Below are 21,663 nucleotides of genomic sequence, written 5' to 3' on the forward strand. Positions count from 1 at the left end.
ATAAAGTGCCATCATTACCAAGAACAGGCTTCCATGAATGCCACTTGCATTTCAAAATGTTCTGGGAAGCCATTATGAACTGCAGATCATTGAATCAATAAATTCATCCATTAATCAAATATTTAGTGTTCATTAGCAGAATAGACACAAGTGGAGTACAAGGAGAGGAGAAACAAAATTTATCAAGCATAAATTGTTTGCCAGTCATTGTGCTAGATTCTTAAAAACATTATTTCACTTAATCATTACAATCCTGTCAAAGAATTATTAGTATTTTCACTTTAACAGGAGAGTAAACTCAAGTTCAGAGAAGTTACAGTGACTATATGTCAGTGGCAGAAATAAGACCACAATGTGTTTGTCTCCCAAAATCCACACTCACCACTATAAAGACCTATTCTCAAGTAGTTTACACTCTATTTGAGGGAGATAAGTTAACACAAATAGTAACTACAAGGAAAAATACAATAACATACTAAACTGTGTTAGACAATAGCTGCTATATAAGTTTAGTTAAAATTTCTAATTTTTAAAAAGTTCAGACACAGTCTTTAATTTTATTGTAGCACTTGTTACTGTATGTAAATTAATTATATGTTTGCCTCCTCTATCATAATGTATTTCTCAGATATGAGTCATGTCTTTTTTTTTTTAATCTCCAGCATGTGGTCATAGTAGATGCTCAATAAATGTGCTCTTAATGGCAGGTGATCATTGAAAGCTACATATCAAAGAGAAGTAAGGAAACAGTTTTTGCTTATAGAACAGTGAGAATACTGATAAAATAACACTGTTTACTTTACTGAGACTGATATTACCAGGCTGAAAGGTATGTGTTTTGGATAAATCTCGTTCGCGATTCATTATCTTACTCACCCGTAAAACAATCTAGTAAGAAAGATCCAGAGAGGTTAAATAAATTACCAAAAGTGAGTGGGTACCACGCAAGTGGTAAATATGGGATTCAAACTAGATACTCTGACTACCTAGAATAATGCCACGTAAATGATGGCACTTAAGGACTTCTCTGGTGGTCCAGTGGTTAAGACTCTGCGCTTCGGGCTTCCCTGGTGGCGCAGTGGCTGAGAATACGCCTGCCAATGCAGGGGACACGGGTTCGAGCCCTGGTCTGGGAAAATCCCACATGCCGCAGAGCAGCTGGGCCCGTGAGCCACAACTACTGAGCCTGCGCGTCTGGAGCCTGTGCTCCGCAACAAGAGAGGCCGCGACAATGAGAGGCCCGCGCACCGCGATGAAGAGTGCCCCCCGCTTGCCGCAACTAGAGAAAGCCCTCACACAGAAACGAAGACCCAACACAGCCAAAAATAATAAATAAATAAATAAAAATTTAAAAAAAAAAAAAAAAAAAAAAGACTCTGCGCTTCCACTGCAGGGGACACAGGTTCAATCCCTGCTTGGGGAAGTTCCGCATGTTGCCACGGTATGGCCAAAAAAAAAAAGGCACTTAAAAAGTCACACATGGGGCTTCCCTGGTGGCGCAGTGGTTGAGAATCTGCCTGCTAATGCAGGGGACACGGGTTCGAGCCCTGGTCTGGGAAGATCCCACATGCCACGGAGCAACTAGGCCCGTGAGCCACAACTACTGAGCCTGTGCGTCTGGAGCCTGTGCTCCGCAACAAGAGAGGCCACGATAGTGAGAGGCCCGTGCACCGCGATGAAGAGTGGCCCCCGCTTGCCGCGACTAGAGAAAGCCCTCGCACAGAAACGAAGACCCAACACAGCCAATAATAAATAAATTAATTAATTAAAAAAAAAAAGAAAAGAATGGTTGGCAACCACGCATTTCCATTCTAGAAAAAAAAAAAAAAAGTCACACATGGAGTTAGTTCATTTATTAAAAAATGTGGAGCCAAAGGTGGTTTAGGGGCACTGGACTAACTCAGAAACTAAAGAAAAGGAGTCCCACCCAAGAGGCCATGTTAATCATCAAAGTAATGGGCAAAGAGAAGACAAACTTACATAAAGAGAAAGATCAACAGGACTTGCTGACTGACGAAAGGAACAAAGAAAGATGAGTCAGAAATAACCCAAGATTCCAAATGAATGACTGGAAGAATGGTGGTAGCACTGACAGACACATGTAAATTGAAAACTACCTGTGGGTTTGGGGGTGTTGGGGTGGGGGTGGAGTAGATAAGCTCAGAAATCATAAACATAACATGATAATAAACCTCTAGTATGTGAGTAAAAATATGGCATGAAAGCATGGGTATAAACCTGTAAGCATTACATAGATGTGGCAATCACTGGCTTCCGTATAAACTACAATGCACTAGGTTAAAAGCATTTGCTGTAAAAATACTAGCGAGATTTTTTTTAATATGAAAAATAAAATTTGATTCCTCTTCCCCCTCATCTCCTTTCCTACCTGAAAAATGAACTTCAACAGCCATTAAGTGAGTACAAGCTAAGTGGGCATCAAACTGAGTGGTATAAGTGGCGACGATGGCCCAATACAGGCTTTTGGAGTCCCAAGTGGTGTGAGAAAGGTGTCCCTGAGGGGTAAAAGCCCTGGCATAGAGTTTCAGAGCCCAAGTAGGGTGACAGAAAAAAATCTTTACAAGAGGGTGGCCTGGCATGGGGTTCTATAGCCCTAGTGGAGTGAGGAGAGCTTCTACATGGGGGACTGAAGTGGCCGTGAGCAGGATGATGAGCATGTCCATGTGACGGGGAAGGGCAGGGCAGTGAGGGTTTCCAAAGTGGGCAGAAGACATTCATAGAGTAGAGGGGTAGTGGCACAGCACTGAATTCAGACCCAGTGGGGTGAGGGGCAGTGGCCCAGCAAAGAGTTCCAGACTCAGTAGGGAGAGAAGGGTGGAAGGGTTAGCCCAGTGCAAATAGATCCCAAAAGGGTGAGGAAGGCATCCATAAAGAGTATGGGGTGGGAAATGGAGAGAGAGCTATGTTGGCAATGGGAGATGAGTTATACAGGAAGATTCATCAAATGAGGGGGGGAGGGGCTTCCCTGGTGGTACAGTGGTTAAGAATCCGCCTGTCAATGCAGGGGACACGGGTTCGAGCCCTGGTCTGGGAAGATCCCACATGCCATGGAGCAACTAAGCCCGTGCGCCACAACTACTGAGATTGCGCTCTAGAGCCCACGAGACACAAATACTGAGCCCACGTGCCACAACGACTGAAGCCCACATGCCTAGAGCTCATGTTCTGCAACGAGAAGCCACTGCAACGAGAAGCCCGCACACCACAACGAAGAGTAGCCCCCGCTTGCCACAACTAGAGAAAGTCCGCGCACAGCAACAAAGACCAAACGCAGCCAAAAATAAATAAATAATATAAATTTATTTTTTAAAAAATTAGGCGGGTAGATCAAATATTGAGGATAATAAGAGCAAGGATTCTCATCAGAGAAGAGTTACAAATATAGAAAGGAAGAAAGCCAGAGTGAATACTATGCTGCTGAACTACAACTGAAGATGTTATGAATGCAAAGCTTCATAACAAAGACAGACAATTTCTAGGTAAGTGATGTATGTATATGTGTGTGTACACATACATACACAAACACACACCCTGGCTCTATCAACTGCGAGGGTCTAGTAACAGTAACACCTTAATAGCAATGAGTATAGTTAATGATTCTAAATATCACTCTCCACTAAAAGGAACCAGAGCTCCTTAGAACATGGCTAATTCCAGGACTTGGGCAAGTAAAGTTTAAGATGAGCTCAGAGTATCATCTTGTGGTACTCAAAGAATGGTGAAGACATGGCAAGATGATACAGGGGCCAGTGCAAAAAGCTCTCACAGGCTAATTCTGTGACAAATTGAACATCAGAATAAATAATGATGATAATGGATTATAATACTGGCAGTCAAACTCTAACATGCCCCCCAGTCATCCCCACCTCCTGATATTCATAACACTTGTAAGTAATCCTGTCCCCTTGAGTGTGGGATAGCCTACTACCTTGCTTCTAGGTTATATAAGATTGAAACTTCCATCTTGCTAATAGACTCTACTGCCTTCTTGGCTTGCATGCTTTGATGAAGCAAGTAGTCATACTAGAGAGGTTCACATGGCAAGAAATGAGGGTGGCCTCCAGTCAACAGTCAGCTAGGAACTGAGTCTCCACTAACGCTTGAGGAAAGGAATTCTGCCAAAAACCACGTAAACTTGAAGTGGATCTTTCCCCAATCAAGCCTTCAAATGAGACCTCAGCCCTGGCCAGTACCTTCATTATAGTCTTGTAGGAGATCTTAAAGAGGACCCAGGTCAGGCATGCCCACAAGTGCACACTGTGCAGTATGTATGTGACTAATCAACAGACTGAAAGCGACTGACTGATCATTATGTGCATCTGTTTTCCACATAGTGATCTGTAGACTGGAGAGCTAGCAAGGAAGTTTGCACTTTACAAAAATTACAGTTAATAAACTCTGATAACTGAAATTTGAACCATGTTTTGGGGGACTAGTGTTATTTAACTAAACTGTAGTAATTGAAATTTGTGCATATCAGAACCATGCAAAGTGAGGACTTCCAGTACATTAAATTTAAATAAAATAGAAACTCTAAGTAAAAGAACATTAGACCTCAGCTACTACCATAAGGAAGTAGCTGGTATCAAACTTACCCTCCCATCATAGATCAAAAAAAAAAAAGGGACAAAATATGTGAAACATATATTTGAAAACACTGGACAACAGGCAGTACCAGACTGTAATCCCTGAGAGACAGGAAATAAATGAGGTGATCCTTAAAACTGTCTAAGTCTTAAACCTCAAGGCACTTTCTAGTCCGTGGCATAAGAAAGGGGACTCCAAGAAGAGCAAAATAGGACCACTTATTGAGGAAACGGAGAACAGAATGTGGGGAGGCTAAATAGACTAGAATTGGTGAGTCAGAGTATTGGAGAAAGAATTATGCAGAAAAAAGCTCTAGATAACTGAACAGGGGACTCCTTAAGTCTATTCCTAAACACTGAGTCCTGTTTGCATAGGGTGAAACTCCATAAGGCCAGGCAAAAAACCATGAAGGAGCTATAAGCTCAACAACTCCTAGAACCCACACAGAGCTGGAGAACTTTTCTGTTCTGACCAGCCAGATTGCAGAAGCCTAACTGAACATGTGGGACATTGAGTAGGAGCCCCAGAAAGCTCACACCTCACTTGTAGGGATAAACTACACTAGTATAAAGGTTACACTAAACCTATCTTAATAAAGCTTAAAATCAAGTCACAGCAGCATCAAACTGCAAGAAGCTTAACTGCTGGCCAAAATAAACTCAACACATTCTTTTAAAAAGACAACAAAATATAAATACTGAATCATGTAGCATTCATAATGTCTAATCTAAAATTACTAGATGAGGGAATTCCCTGGTGGTCCAATGGGTAGGACTCGGTGCTTCCACCATGGGCCTGGGGTCAATCCCTGGCTGGGGAACTAAGATCCTTCAAGCCTCACAGCATGGCCAAAAAATAATAATAATAAAAATTAAATTAAATTAAATTAAATTACTAGATGAGACAAGAAGCATTAAAATGTGTCCCATAATCAGGAGGAATATCAGTCAATAGAAGCAGATCCAGAAATGACAGCGATAATGAAATTAGCAGGCTGGGCTTCCCTAGTGGCACAGTAGTTAAGAATCCGCCTGCCAATGCAGGGGACACAGGTTCGAGCCCTGGTCCGGGAAGATCCCACATGCTGCGGAGCAACTAAGCCCATGCACCACAACTACTGAGCCTGCGCTCTAGAGCCCGTGAGCCACAACTACTGAGCCTGCGTGCCACAACTACTGAAGCCTGCGTGCCTAGAGCCCGTGCTCCGCAACAAGAGAAGCCACCACAATGAGAAGCCCGCTCACCCCAACGAAGAGTAGCCCCCACTCACCGCAACTAGAGAAAGCCTGCGTGCAGCAACAAAGACCCAATGCAGCCAAAAATAAACAAAATAAATTAAAAAATTTTTTAAATTAAAAAAAATTAAAAGAAATTAGCAGGCCAAAACATTAAAATAGCTATTCTAACATTAGCTAGTCTAACAACAGCTATTCTATGATTCTAGAATCGTAGGATATAAAAAAGGAATGAAATAAGACGTCCAGAAAAGGAAAATACAATGTCTGAAATAGTAATTTCATGAGACGGGATTAACAGCTAACTACAACAATGTAGAAGAATAAATCAGTAAATCTGAAGAAACAGCAATATGCAAAATAATGCATTAAGAGAAAAAAGACTGGAAAAAATTGAATCATGCCTCAGTGACCCATGAGAAATAAACAAGTGGTTCAACATATGTATAATTTGGTATCCCATAAAGAAAACCAGGGGAGTGAGTGGGGAGGAAGCATATATTTTCCAAATATATTTGGAAATGATAACAGATACAATCCACACAAAATTTTTTTTTAACATTTATTTATTTATTTGGTTGCACCGGATCTTAGTTGCGGCAGACAGGCTCCTTAGTTGCAGCTCGCCAGCTCCTTAGTTGTGGCATACGAACTCTTAGTTGCTGCATGCATGTGGGATCTAGTTCCCTGACAAGGGATCAAACTCGGGCCCCCTGCATTGGGAGCACAGAGTCTCATCCACTGCGCCACCAGGGAAGTCCCCCACACAAAAATATTAAAAGTTCCAGAAATATAAATATGTGGGTAAATATCTTTAAATCTTTCTCATTTAAAAAAATTTTAAATACAATAACAATTTAAGTAAAAATAATAATGAACTGTGATATCCACAATATATTTGGAAATAAAACATATGAAAACAACACAAAGAATAGGAGGAGGAAATGGAAATACATTATATGTTGTTGGGCTGCACCCCACAGGCCTGCAAGGCCTGTGCTTGCCCAGCTTCAAGCCTTTAGAAAGAGGTGAGAGTCAGCAACAGAGACAACAATGGGTTAATGGATGGGGGAGCTTACACGTCTGAAGCAAGGTCCTGGAACGACACACCACTGTGTCCGGCAGTCAGCGGGCAGGACATGGTGGCAGTCTTCACTCCCAGGGGAAAAGGGAGATTACCAGTTATAGGGGAATGGACATCAGGTGGGCTCATTAGTTACCAGGGGAACCAGTAGAAGGGCACGCCCCTCACTGCCCCTTTGATAAGATCAATCACTAGCTGGGGCCTGGGGCAAGTACTAGGAAGGTCAGTCATGTGTGTAATATATAGGTGAAGCAGGCACTGGTCTGGCAGGGGATGTACAGAGAGCAAGAGAACAGCCATCTTGAGTGGCCTGACAATACATATGTGAAGTAAAACAATACTTCAAGGGAGACTGTGATAAGTTAAAGACGCATACTGTTTTGCAAATCATATATCTGGTAAGGGTCTAGTATCCAGAATATATCAATATAAAGAACTTTACAACTCAATAACAAAAGACAAACAACTCAATTAAAAAGGGACAAAGGACTTGAATAGACATTTCTCCAAAGAAAATACACAAATTGACAAAAAAAAAACATTGACTCAACATCAATAGTCATTAGGAAAATAAAAATCAAAACCACAAGATGCCCTTCACACCCGCTAGGATGGCAATAAAAAACAAAAACAAAAAAACCCCAGAGCTATCTAGATACCTCAGGAAAAAAGCATGCCAGGAGATCCAGATAGACTGGAAGGATCTTTATCATCAAAGTCCTACCCAGTCTCAAAAGCTTTTGAAGCTACAATTAAAAACAAAACAAAACAAGACCAGAAAATAACAAGTTATGGTGAGGATGTGGAGAAACTGAAACCCTCATACACTGCTAGTGGGAATATGAAAAGTTCAGCCACTGTAGAAAGCAGCTTGGCAGTTCCTCAAGAAGTTAAACATAGAATTACCATGTGACCACTTCTAGCAGTTCCACTCCTGGGTATATTCCCCAAAGAACTGAAAATACTCAAATATATGTACACACATGTTCACAACAACCTTATTCACAATAACCAAAAGGTAGAAACAGCCTATATGTTCACCAACAAATGAACAGATAAATGAATTGTGGTATATACACACAATGGGATATTATTCAGCCGTAAAAATGAAGTACTGATACAAGGTGAACCTTAAAAACATTATGCTAAGTAAAAGAAGCTATATACAAAAGATCACATATTGTATGATTCCATTTATATAAAATATCCCGAATAGGTGAATGCAGATTAGTGATTGCCAGGGCCTGGAGGAAGGGGGAAATGGACAGAAACTGCTTAATGAATAAGTTTTACTTGGACTGATGGAAATGTTTTGGAACTAGATAGAGGTGGTGATTGCATAACATTGTGAATGTACTAAATTACCCTACACTGTTCGCTTTAAAATGGTTAATTTTAGGTTGTGTGAATTTCACCTCAATAATTTTTATTTTGGCCATGCCATGAAGCTTGCGGGATCTTAGTTCCCTGACCAGGGATCAAACCTGGGCCCTGGCAGTGAAAGCACCGAGTCCTAACCACTGAACTGCCAGGGATTTCCCTCAGTAAATATTTTTAAATGCATATTGTACTCTCTAGAGCAACCACTAAAACAAAAGAAAACAAAAGTACCTATTAAGCCAACATAGGAGATAAAATGGAATACAGAAAATAACTAATCCAGGACTTCCCTGATGGTGCAGCGGTTAAGAATCCACCTGCCAATGCAGGGGACACGGGTTCGAGCCCTGGTCCAGGAAGATCCCACATGCCTCGGAGCAACTAAGCTCATGCACCACAACTAGTGAGCCTGCACTCTAGAGCCTGAGAGCCACTACTGAAGCCCACATGCCTAGAGCCTGCGCTCCGCAACAAGTGAAGCCACCACAATGAGAAGCACGCACACTGCAACGAAGAGTAGCCCCCGCTCATCGCAACTAGAGAAAGCCCGCACGCAGCAATGAAGACCCAACGCAGTCAAAAATAAATAAATAAATAAAATTTATTTAAAAATAAATAAATAAAGTAAATAGTATAAAAATGTTCCAATAACTCAGGGCAAACACTCTTGAAAGAAATGGAAAGATAGAAAGTATTAGCAAAGAAATAACAGATATATAGAAGAACCAAGTAGAAATATAAGAACTGAAAATAACTGAAATTTTTAAACTCATTGGACAGTCTCAGTAGCAGAATGGAGATTAGCAGACCAATATTTCTCATGAATATATAAACAAAAGTCCTAAGCTAAATACTAGCAAATAAAATCCAGCAACATATAAAAAGGATTGTACACCATGACCAAGTGGGATTTATCCCAGGTATACAAGGTGGCTGCCTTGAGCATTAAAGGTGTTCCAATGCCTGGCTCCATGTCTTTGTGGTGCCTGACATCTTCCCCTTTAGTTCCATGAGCTATCTCTGTACCCTTAAAATAGGTGCTTCTTCTTGCTTAAGGTGGAAATGAGACCATTTTTAACTTGAAATCAAAAGTATTCAATTAAGAAAAAAGTATAATTCTAAAATGAGTATTATCCCCAGAGTAGACACCATGGGAAGCTACACTTATTCCAACAATGTCATCAATGCTCCAAAAAAAATTTTTTTTAATTTAAGTCTTCCAAAATGAAACTGGATTAATGTTATGAAAAGCAAGTGAGTCCCTGCCTTAAAGGAGATTATAATCTAGTAGAAAATTTAGATTTAAAGGCTCAGCCAACTTTAAACATTTATAACATTTATAAACATTGAAAAACACTAGATAAATTAGAATTTAAATGTAAAATATTACTAGTTTGATATCATTATTGTTAGCCCATATAAACTCACACTTTTCTTATAATCTTTGGATGCCTAGTCCACTGCCTAGTCCAGCAGAAGTGTTCAAGAAATCCCTGGTGAAGTGAACTGTTGAATTATCATAACAACTGAGAATAGGTGTGACACTAATCCAGGAGTTAAGACACTAATCCAGGACAAGGTGCAGACTCTTACTCAAACCAACTGTAAGATCTTGAGCAGTTCACTTAATTTCCATGTGCCTCAGCTTCTCCACTGGTAAAATGGAGTAGATTAAAATATTTCTAACAACACCTTGCAGCAATAAAATTCCATAATTCTATGATTTAAGTCTATCTTCAACACATCTAATATGGATTTTTTTAACAGTAATTATTAGTTTCACTACAAAATCTGGCCTAAAGGGATGGAAATCCCTTTAAACAATAAGGTGAAGAGGGAGAGGAGGAAGCAGCTCCTGATGCTTATTTAGAACTGTTAGGATTCAAACCTGCCTGCTTTCTAAAATAAATTTTATTCATTATTATTTATTAAGTATGCAATTAGTCAAATATAACACTCTGATAAACTAGAATTTTGCACAAATGCTTTAAAATTCTAATAACTATGCATAAGCAGTAAATTATTCTTACTTGAATTCCTACTGCTGTGTAACGCAGGGTTACTAAGTACATAATTACATAAGAGAGCCACCCAACTTCCAAAGGAGCCATTCCAGTGAATTGTGTAAATAATATACTTTAAAAAAACATAATCTCCTCAAATATGAATTTAGATTTACCAGATATGGAGAAGCTGTGTACCTGTGAGACTAGAACACAGTCTTAAAAAGGCCTTCCTAATTATGAATTTACCAGAGAGATTAGAATGACCCAAAGCAAATTAATACATACTTTTTTTTCATAACTTTCTATAAAAACATTTTCACTATTCTGCTTCAGTACAGAAAACAAAAGATCTTAAAAGTCATTGGCTTGAGATAAGGACTCCAGAGTACAAGACTATGACCAAATTTTTCCAACACTGACCTTCTGGTTTTCTTAATTACCAAATACTTGTGTTGTATTTTTCTTTCATTTGTGTCAACATAAGTCCTGAATATTTGGTCTATGGCTGACTTTACTGTAAGACTGTTGAATTTGAATGAGTAAGAACAATTTTCTTTTTAAAAAAAAAATCACACAAAATATTCAGCATTAGCAGGCAGCATGGCATCATAATACCTAGATGCCACATGTTTTCTGTACCAAAAAGTCATTTTTAATACCCATCTACAGGAATCAACCAACTTAGTAAACAAATTTATGCATACAGCCAGGTGGTATCTTTATTCTCCCCATAACAGTACAAAAAGTAAGGTTGTTCACTTACATTTCCTTTGCTACATTATTAAAAATCACCTTATGCTAAGTAAGGAGAATTCCTATATTTTTGAAGTGTTCATTTACGTGGTAAGAATAAAACTGCAGGGCTTCCCTGGTGGCGCAGTGGTTGAGAATCTGCCTGCCAATGCAGGCGACACGGGTTCGAGCCCTGGTCTGGGAAGATCCCACACGCCGTGGAGCGACTAGGCCCGTGAGCCACAATTGCTGAGCCTGCGCATCTGGAGCCTGTGCTCCACAAGAGAGGCCACGATAGTGAGAGGCCCGCGCACTGCGATGAAGAGTGGCCCCCACTTGCCACAACTAGAGAAAGCCCTCACACAGAAATGAAGACCCAACACAGCCATAAATAAATAAATAAATAAAATTAAAAAAAAAAAAAAAAGAATAAAACTCCAATTATCTCAGATTAGGTTTTACAAATTGAATCTCCTATACCTGTACTTAAAGGCCTTTTAAATCATGCCACAAAGAAATTATTTGGTTATACTGGAATTTCATTTTATTAAAATCAAGTCTAATCCCACTGCAATAAGCTCTAAGGGACTGTCCAAATTCTTTTATTGCATTAGAATTTATTGCATTAAATATTGTTTGAAATAACTAGGCCACCAGCTGAGGCCTGGGAATCATGGGGTTACACAACAATGTTTGATGATATGGGGTTGGCCTATACACAAACTTCAAATGATCACAGTACTCATTGGGAGGGTTAGGCTTTATGTATTTCTGAAAGAGAGAGGGAGGAGAGAAAGGGAAAAGAGAGGAAAAAGAAAAAAGAGAAAGAAAGCTTGATTGCAACTTGAGGAGTAAACAGAAGTTGAAGCAGTCTTTCATTTTGATGAAAGGCATTTGCAACACTTTTTTTCCAGTATGGATTTACACATTTGTTCATAGCAGTTGCTATGACTCAACAGAGGACAGTATCATGTTAATAATCCACATATTAAGGCAGGCTGGCTGCCATATGAGCAATTAGCTCTTATCCCTCACTTCACAGGCAAAAAGAGCAAAAGAAGCCACAGAGTAAAATCCTTTGATTGGGAGGTGGAGGGAGATGAGACAAATCCTCACACTGGACTTCTGGAACATCCCCCTCTCTACAGATGTGTTTGCTCTAACAATGAGATCAAAAGGGAGCGCTCTCTGGAGCTTTCTTCTTAACTGAGAGGGAAACTCTCTTTATGAAAAGATCCCCTGATATCAAACGGTATTTCAACTACTACAAACCAAGTATCCCAGCCTTCCTTGGGTACTCCTTGATTTAACTTTTGTGTAGGAATAGAGAAAAGAAAACTACTTGCTCATTAGAAAGAGAATAAACGCCTACATAAATAAACGGAACCACATTACATCTGACTTCCTGGGCACCACAGACCCATAGAGAAGAAACTCCTTTCCAGCACTGTGTTTATTTCACTATTTGCAAATGGCTGGCTGATTGGCAGCTACAATATATGAAATAAATAACCATTTCAAAGATCAGGGGTCATGTTCCCTAGTAAGAAACAAAAATGAACATTATCTACCCTCCCCGTTCAGTTTATGGAATTTAGCAGGAGAATAGGTTTACTGGCTATCTGATTGCTTGATGCGTTTGTGAGGACATTTTCTGTGATGGTGTGGTTTTATTATTTAGGTTAGATAAGAAATTCTTCCCCTTTCTCTCAGGACATCAGTATTAAGAGTTACATATTCACAAGAAGGTTCCAAAATGAATATTTCTGGAGCAAGTGAAATGTGACAAGAAATTGTGAACTGGGGAGTGATGAGTATAGCTAATTTTTTTTTCTTCCAAGAAAATTAACTACCTGATCTTAAAATCTAAACTTAGCACAAGCCAAGATGCAAACTAGTAAATCTCAAATGCACATTGACATTTGATGTGATGATGACACTGTCCACTTTTAGACACCAATCTTAAAATCAGCACATCAGATTCTAATGTAAAACGTTTTTACAGATTTACAAACTAGCCTCAAAAATTTCTGTTCCAAGATAAGTTAAGAGAAAGGGAGATTCAAATTCATGCATTGTTCTATCCCAGTGCACTACAATATCTAGGCATAACAGTATACAGGCACATATGGTAGGCTTTCATTTTCTAACTCCTTTACAAAATGTTAGCTAACTTGTTGAAGGAATCTTTGAAGTGTTTGCTGGGTATCTGAACCATTTACTAGCCTAAGCTGTCTGATCTAAGTCACGTGAGTCACATATGACCTACTACTACTAAATAACAGCATAAAAGGGATGAGTATTTTACAAATCTTTCAAAACAAACTCTAGTTTGTTTTGAAAAAAAAACTCTAGTTCTCTCTTCTCTTTCCCCATCTTCTCCTCTTTTTTAAAAAGATGTTTCTTCCCTATGCCTATACGAAAGGACAGATTCTAGTCAGGCAAAATCAAGCATTGTTTAAAGAGCCTATTTATGAAAATTAACTTATATTTAAGCAAGTCAACATTAATATTTGGATTTTGACTGAAAATATTCAATGGATTACTTTAAAACACTGTTTTTATGGTCAGTCGATACTATCTCTCATAAATGACTTACATTCACACCACAGTTTCCAACTACAACACAAGAACATTAAATATAAAAACCTCTACTAAAGGGCAAAAGGGCAATGGCATTCATGTACTCATGCTCAGGTAGTGTTCAATTATTTGCAATTAAATGTGGAAGAAATATGGGAATTTCAACACCACAGTTTTTAGATCAACCCCTCAGTTTTATGGATATTTATAGCATGTGTCCAGTCTTGCAGAACTCCATCTTCCTCCACCCCATTTGTAATAGAAACTGCTCTTAAACCACTTTAACACATTGTTACTGAGATACTTCTTTTACACAGTACCTACCAAGCAGCAGATCAATACTCTAACACAGAGATTCCGATTCCATTACCACAAAAACCTGTGCAAACAGCCAGATGCTGAACAAAGAGCACAGCTTTCATTCCTACCATGTCTCCACTCCACTGGGAAGAAATATTTTGCTATGGTGGGCAAGTAGAAGTTGGGAAAGAAATAATGGCATTTAAAATAATTAAGAAGCTTTGATTATAGAGAAAGTTTGAAGCACATAGCTAAAACAAATTTCACCTACAAGATGCTTATTGTTTATCATCAAACCCATCTGTTCATCTGCAGTCACAATGCTTCATTTGATGCTTTACAAATTGCCATGACATTAGGCGTTTATGTTGCAGTTCAACACTTAAGACTAAAATGATACAGAAAAGAGATTATAGAAAAGAATGAAAATAAAGCATTGGGTAAGAAATGAGGGAAAAGAGAAGGGAAAGAGGAGAAAATGAAAACATTTTACTGTTCTTTTAAAGCCACTTTCAGTTAAAATTTTGTGACTTCAATTTCTTTCTAAATGTGCTACCAAAAAAGCTTTATTCACAAGCTTTTCATATAGTTATTGTATTTATCTTTCTTTCCTACCATTATTATGATCTGAGGCAATAAAACTGAGTTGAAATATAATTAGAAAGGACAGAGATCTGTCTATATGCAATGATACTAGCAACTTGTGGCACCAGAGGGATTTAATTTCTGTCTAAAACCAATTCTCCCTGTCCTTTCTTACATTATATACTTCTGATTGACTAAGGTTGCAGTACATCCTTTCTAGACCACCTTTAATCATTTTCACAACTATGGTTGCTATGACAACAGGATGCAGCTTATCTGTGCTGTTTTCATTTTCTCCATTTGAGTTGCCATAACAACACAATCATCCTGCCTTTCTCCAATATGTAACAACTTTCTCTTAGGATTGTATTCTTAAGGACACTGGACTTCCCCATGAAGAAAGTAACAAAATTTACATAAGAATTTTATTTAAGTAATAAAAAATCCATTTTAAAATCTTTTGAGGGAAGAGTTAATTTGATAGGAACTTTCATCATAAAAAAAAAAAAAAATTAAAAAAACCCTGAAACCTGAAACCGAAACCTAAAGACTATCTACCAATAGCAGTGACTTAGTTTTATACAGACTTCCCCAAGCAAAAGATAGCAATATCATCATGATTATGAGCTGTGGCAAACTGTTCATTAATACCTGTCCCAAGCAGAACAATCAAGAATAAATACAGTTCTATACTGCATACTTTGCTGTGGTAATCCAACATCATTTGTTAGGAATACCAGAGCTCTAAGTAGTGGGCTTTATACTAGGTAACCTCCATTTTAAAATCTTTACCTTCAATTCAAGGCTTTCCATGGTAGTAGAATCCTGAAGAAGTTCATACAGTTCAAATTCTTTCATAGTATAAATTGAGTATTTATAAAAACTCCTATTTATAGAAAAGATCAAAGAAAAGCATTTATTGCTCTAAATCGGCGACACAAAACTTTTTGAATATTTTGGCTACTAGATCACCATATCCATTACTAGGACCATCATGTCAGAACATAAAAGTGTTTTGTTTTTTTTTTAAAAAAACAACTATCGGGGCTTCCCTGGTGGTGCAGTGGTTGAGAATCTGCCTGCCAATGCAGGGGACACGGGTTCGAGCCCTGGTCTGGGAAGATCCCACATGCCGCGGAGCAACTGGGCCCGTGAGCCACAATTACTGAGCCTGTGCGTCTGGAGCCTGTGCTCCGCAACAAGAGAGGCAGTGATATAGTGAGAGGTCCGCGCACCGCGATGAAGAGTGGCCCCCGCTTGCCACAACTAGAGAAAGCCCTCGCACAGAAACGAAGACCCAACACAGCCATAAATAAAAATAAATAAATAAATTTAAATAGCACTTGGCAAACAAAGAGAGGGAAGAAACAAAAACAAAACAAAAAAAACTATCAATTGTTAACAACCCTTTGTTGTACCAGTATTTGCTATAACAGGACTCCATATATGCAAAAGCTTATTTTAATTTAATAGCTTAAATCACTAAATTCAGATCTTTTAAGCCCTTTGATCAGCTGACAAAGATACATTAAAATTTCTCCCATAGTGGGAATTCTCTGGCGGTCCAGTGGTTAGGACTCCACGCTTCCACTGCAAGGGGCACGGGTTTGATCCCTGGTTGGGGACCTAAAATCCTGCAAGCTGTGCAGCACAGCCAAAAAAAAAAATTCTCCCATAGTATAAATATCCATGAATATGTATATATATTTATTGCTTACAAACAAAACATGGAAATATTACTATTTGAGGAAAAAATATGCAAATGTTACTAATGTTACTAAGTTCCCCCTTAGTTCCCTAAGGCATCTAAAAGATTATTTACAATATGTAGTATTTTTATAGGATTGAACTAATTTTCACATATTAATGTAACAAGACACATTTTAATTTTAATCACAGCTGAGATAATTTAATAAATTTTGTAGTTTGCAGTGAACTGAAAAAGATGATTTATTTAACCAAACCTGAGGATCATAGCAGGATCATTTTCTTAAGTTCATTTTTTAAAGAAAAAATCCACTAGTCTTCCAACCTCTGAAATAACAATTTAACAATTTGGTTTTTAGCTATTTTTTTTAAAGACTAAAGAGGAGAGGGTCGGCAAATGTAAAGAGCAAAAATAATGACAGGATCAAGATCTGTTTTTGTTTTTGTTTTTCTAATTTATTTATTTAGTTAGTTTTGGCTGAGTTGGATCTTCATTGCTACGTGTGGGCTTTCTCTAGTTACGGCAAGCAGGGGCTACTCTTCATTGCGGTGCGAGGGCTTCTCACCAGGGTGGCTTCTCTTGTTGCAGAGCACGGGCTCTAGGCGTGCGGGCTCCAGTAGTTGCGGCATGGGGGCTCAGTAGTTGCGGCATGGGGGCTCAGTAGTTGTGGCTTGCAGGCTCTAGAGCGCAGGCTCAGTAGTTGTGGCATACGGGCTTAGTTGCTCCACAGCATGTGGGATCTTCCCGGACCAAGGCTGAACCCTGGCAGCGGATTCTTAACCACTGCACCACCAGGGAAGTCCAAGATCTTTTCTTCAGAATCTTTTCCATACAAGAAAATGAGGAACTCCAAAACAATGATAATTAAAAAAAGAAAAAAAAAAAAAAAAGGCAGCTAGAGCAAATGGGTAGTTACACTACTTAAAGGAGTGGTTGAGAGAGGGGGGATGGCAGCACAGAGGGTACTGACAGAAAAGGAGAGAAACTAGGACCAAATGGATTCCAATCCTGGGCAACCTGGATAGACTCTCACATGAAAATGAAACCAACAAACTGGGCTAAAATCGTACACAAAAGCCCATCTCTCGCTAACCCTGTTTTCTTCTTTCCATAGTACTGGTAGGAACCTCAAGAAAATCCTCCTTTCTAAGGCTTAAACTCCCAAGTAACTGTTACCTTGCAATGACTTCTAAATTAGCTGAAGCCAGTAGGTCCTAGGCTATAAGCAAGATGATGTAATTTTATTATAGTGCAATAATGTGAATTGAGGTGCTAATGCTGTTGGAATTGGAGTCTCAAGACTGGATTTTTGTGATGCACTCTGATAGGATTGGTGAATTATCTGTGCATGTGTGGCTTAGCATTCTTGGTAACAGCCATGACTCATCCAGAATACCTCTCAAAAGACAGGCTCTGGCCTCATCACCAGGGCAGTCTGCTGCGAACCGACACGCATTCAGATCTATGCTATTGCTATCACACCTGCTGGAACTCACTGGTGGAATTGCTATTCCTGCCCTAATCTGACATGTCTAGCCACGCACTCTATAGGGACTTGCAGGCTACTGGGACAAAGCCCTACCAACTCTTCTCAAGAGTGTGCTATATCCTGTCCAAAGTGGTAAGAATTTTAACCCTTACTCTCTCCAGGTTAGGGCCTTCCTTATTTCTCTTGTCTGTTCCTAAGATAAGTAGTTATGCTCTACTCATAACTAGTGAGTCTGTGATCTCTGTGTGTTTTGTAGAGAGGAGGAGAGTGGGGGAAGAACCTGCTTTTAGCTTTACTTTTGATACTACTGGGCTGGCTAAAGAGTTCGTTCGGATATATAATTGAGTATTTAAAAGGACAAAAACCCTTATCTCATGAATAAACTAGTGTTCCCAATATAAGCAAAGTGAATGAAGTCCACAAGCCAGGCGAACTGAATACTTCAAAATGGTACTTTTCCTGTGATTTTAAGAGATAAGAATTCTATATATACACAAGAGATCTAAATGTACTTCTACATTCCAAGGTACAATGTAGTGATTTATAAAGCTTAATTATATCAGTCATTGGCAATTAGATCTGGAAAGGTCCAATTTCCAAAACTTAAAAAAATAAGTTATCAGGGCTTCCCTGGTGGCGCAGTGGTTAAGAATTCGCCTGCCAAGGCAGGGGACACGGGTTCGAGCCCTGGGTCGGGAAGATCCCACATGCCGCGGAGCAACGAAGCCCGTGCACCACAACTACTGAGCCCACGTGCCACAACTACTGAAGCCCGTGCGCCTAGAGCCCGTGCTCCGCAACAAGAGAAGCCACCGCATGAGAAGCCCGCGCACCGCAACGAAGAGTAGCCCCTGCTCGCCGCAACCAGAGGAAAGCCCACGTGCAGCAACAAAGACCCAACACAGCCAAAAATAAAAAAAAAAAAAAAAAAAAAGTTATCAAAGAGTCATCTTCTTTAATAAGAAATTATAATGTACCTTTAGTCATCAATCTCCACCCCTAGCCCCACAAGAATATTAATCTTCCAAAGAGAATTGAAATGGAAACATCTCCTTTTGTCCAGCTAAACAATGTCCATATTCTGTAAAGTCTTTATTTACTATAACATTGGAATAAAGGAAGATCTAGGTATAGATTCCAAGGCATATACTTAGCTTTAGAAGGGCATGATATACAGTATAAGAAGTCTGCATTATATGGCTATGCTTGTTTTAAAGATTAGTTTTCTCATTCAAATGCCTTTCAATGATGTATGAAATTTGAAGAGAATGTGAAAAAAGGCAAAGAACTCAATTCTACCATAAGGCATCTTCCTCCTATGTGTTAGACCAGTTGGTTTCCAATGTGCACATGCCAGGAGGTAGGCAGGATGATCCTTTGGGGTACAGGGGAAAAAAAATTAAACTTCTACTAAAATTAATTTGATTTTAAAAAGAAATTAATGCTTTCTGATTTTTATAATATAGACTGACACTTGTTCCCTCATTTTAAAAAAAAAAAATAAGTTCATCTGTGTCATCTTTTTTTTAGATTCTGCATATAAGTGTTACCATATGATACTTGTCTTTCTCTGTCTGACTTACTTCACTTAGTATGATAATCTCCAGGTCTATCCATGTTGCTGCAAATGGCATTATTTCATTCTTTTCAATAGCTAAGTAATATTCCATTGTATATATGTACCACATCTTCTTTATCCATTCATCTGTCAACCAACATTTAGGTTGCTTCCATGTTTGTAAACAGTACTACAATGAACACTGGGGTGCATGTATCCTTTTGGACCATGTTTTTCTCCAGATATATGCCCAGAAGTGGGACTGCTGGATCATATGGTAACTCTATTTTTAGTTTTTTAAGGAACCTCCATATTGTTCTCCATAGTGGCTGTACCAATTTACATTCCCACCAACAGTGTAGGAGGGTTTCCTTTTCTCCACACCCTCTCCATCATTTATTGTTTATATAATAGATTTTTTGATGATGGCCATTCTGACTGGTGTGAGGTGATATTTCATTGTAGTTTTAATTTGCATTTCTCTAATAATTAGCAATGTCAAGCATCTTTTTCATGTGTCTACTGACCATCTGTATGTCTTCTTTGGAGAAATGTCTATTTAGGGCTTCTGCCCTTTTTTTTATTGGGTTGTTTGTTTTTTGGACATTGAGCCGCATGAGCTGTTTGTAAATTTTGGAGACTAATCCCTTGTCAGTCGCATCGTTTGAGACTATTATCTCCCATTCTGTGGGTTGTCTTTTCATTCTGTTTATGGTTCCCTTTGCTGTGCAAAAGCTTTTGAGTTTAATTAGCTCCCATTTGTTTATTTTTGTTTTTATTTCCATTACTCTGGGAGATGAATTGAAAAAGATATTGCTGCAATTTATGTCAAAGACTGTTCTGCCTATGTTTTCCTCTAAGAGTTTTATAGTACTCGGTCTTACATATAGGTCTTTAATCCATTTTGAGTTTATTTTTGTGGTGGTGTTTAAGAATGCTCCCAAGACTGAACCAGGACGAAACAGAAAATATGAACAGACCAATCATAAGTACTGAAATTGAAACTATGATTAAAACTCTTCCAACAAACGAAAGTCCAGGACCAGACAGCTTCACAGGTGAATTCTATCAAACATTTAGAGAAGAGCTAGCACCCATCCTTCTCAAACTCTCCCAAAAAACTGCAGAGGAGGGGCTTCCCTGGTGGCGCAGTGGTTGAGAATCTGCCTGCCAATGCGGGGGACACGGGTTCGAGCCCTGGTCTGGGAAGATCCCACATGCCACGGAGCAACTGGGCCCGTGAGCCACAATTGCTGAGCCTGCGCGTCTGGAGCCTGTGCTCCGCAACGAGAGAGACCGCGATGGTGAGAGGCCCGCGCACCGCGATGAGGAGTGGTCCCCACTTGCCGCAACTGGAGAAAGCCCTCGCACAGAAATGAAGACTCAACACAGTCATAAATAAAATAAATAAATAAATAAAAAAGAACGTGAATTTCTTAAAAAAAAAAAAAAAAAACTGCAGAGGAAGAAACACTCCCAATCTCATTCTATGAGGCCACCATCACCCTGATACCAAAACCAGACAAAAATATTACAAAAAAAGAAAATTACAGGCCAGTATCACTGATGAATACAGATGCAAAAATCCTCAACAAAACACTAGCAGACAGAATCCAACAACACATTAAAAGGATCATACACCATGATCAAGTGGGATTTATCCCAGGGATGCAAGGAGTCTTTAATATACGCAAATCAATCAATGTGATACACCATATGAACAAATTAAAGAAGAAGAACCATATGATCATCTCAATAAATGCAAAAAAAGCTTTTGACAAAATTCAACACCCATTTATGATAAAAACTCTCCAGAAAGTGGGCATAGAGGGAACCTACCTCAACATAATAAAGGCCATTTATGACAAACCCACAGCAAACATCATTCTCAGTGGTGAAAAACTGAAAGCATTTCTTCTAAGATCAGGAACAAGACAAGGATGTCCACGCTCGCCACTATTATTCAACATAGTTTTGGAAGTCCTAGCCACGACAATCAGAGAAGAAAAAGAAATAAAAGGAATCCAAATTGGAAAAGAAGAAATAAAACTGTCACTGTTTGCAGATGACATGATACTATACATAGAGAATCCTAAAGATACCACCAGAAAACTACTAGAGCTAATCAATGAATTTGGTAAAGTTGCAAGATACAAAATTAATGCACAGAAATCTCTTGCATTCCTATACACTAACAACGAAAGATCAGAAAGAGAAATTAAGGAAACAACTCCATTCACCACTGCAACAAAAAGAATAAAACACCTAGGAATAAACCTACCTAAGGAGGTAAAAGACCTGTACTCCGAAAACTGTAAGATGCTGATGAAAGAAATCGAAGACAACACAAACAGATGGAAAGATATACCATATGCTAGGATTGGAAGAATCAATA

At 39.0% G+C, this 21,663-nt stretch overlaps 1 protein-coding gene across 11 annotated transcripts in view; it reads right to left on the reverse strand.

The window, feature by feature from the left end:
• The window catches only part of BTRC (beta-transducin repeat containing E3 ubiquitin protein ligase), a 185,549-nt gene that overhangs the window by 133,223 nt on the left and 30,663 nt on the right, over positions 1–21,663 (reverse strand). For 2 of the 11 annotated variants that reach the window (XM_036829031.1, XM_036829027.1), the window contains exon 2: positions 6,923–6,993. The exons of the other annotated variants lie outside the window; for them this stretch is intronic. The gene's annotated coding sequence lies outside the window, so the exon portion shown is untranslated. The remainder of the gene's footprint in view (positions 1–6,922; positions 6,994–21,663) is intronic. 11 annotated transcript variants of the gene reach the window in all.

Source organism: Balaenoptera musculus, chromosome 16 (assembly GCF_009873245.2).
Source record: "Balaenoptera musculus isolate JJ_BM4_2016_0621 chromosome 16, mBalMus1.pri.v3, whole genome shotgun sequence".
Classification (NCBI taxonomy): domain Eukaryota; kingdom Metazoa; phylum Chordata; class Mammalia; order Artiodactyla; family Balaenopteridae; genus Balaenoptera; species Balaenoptera musculus.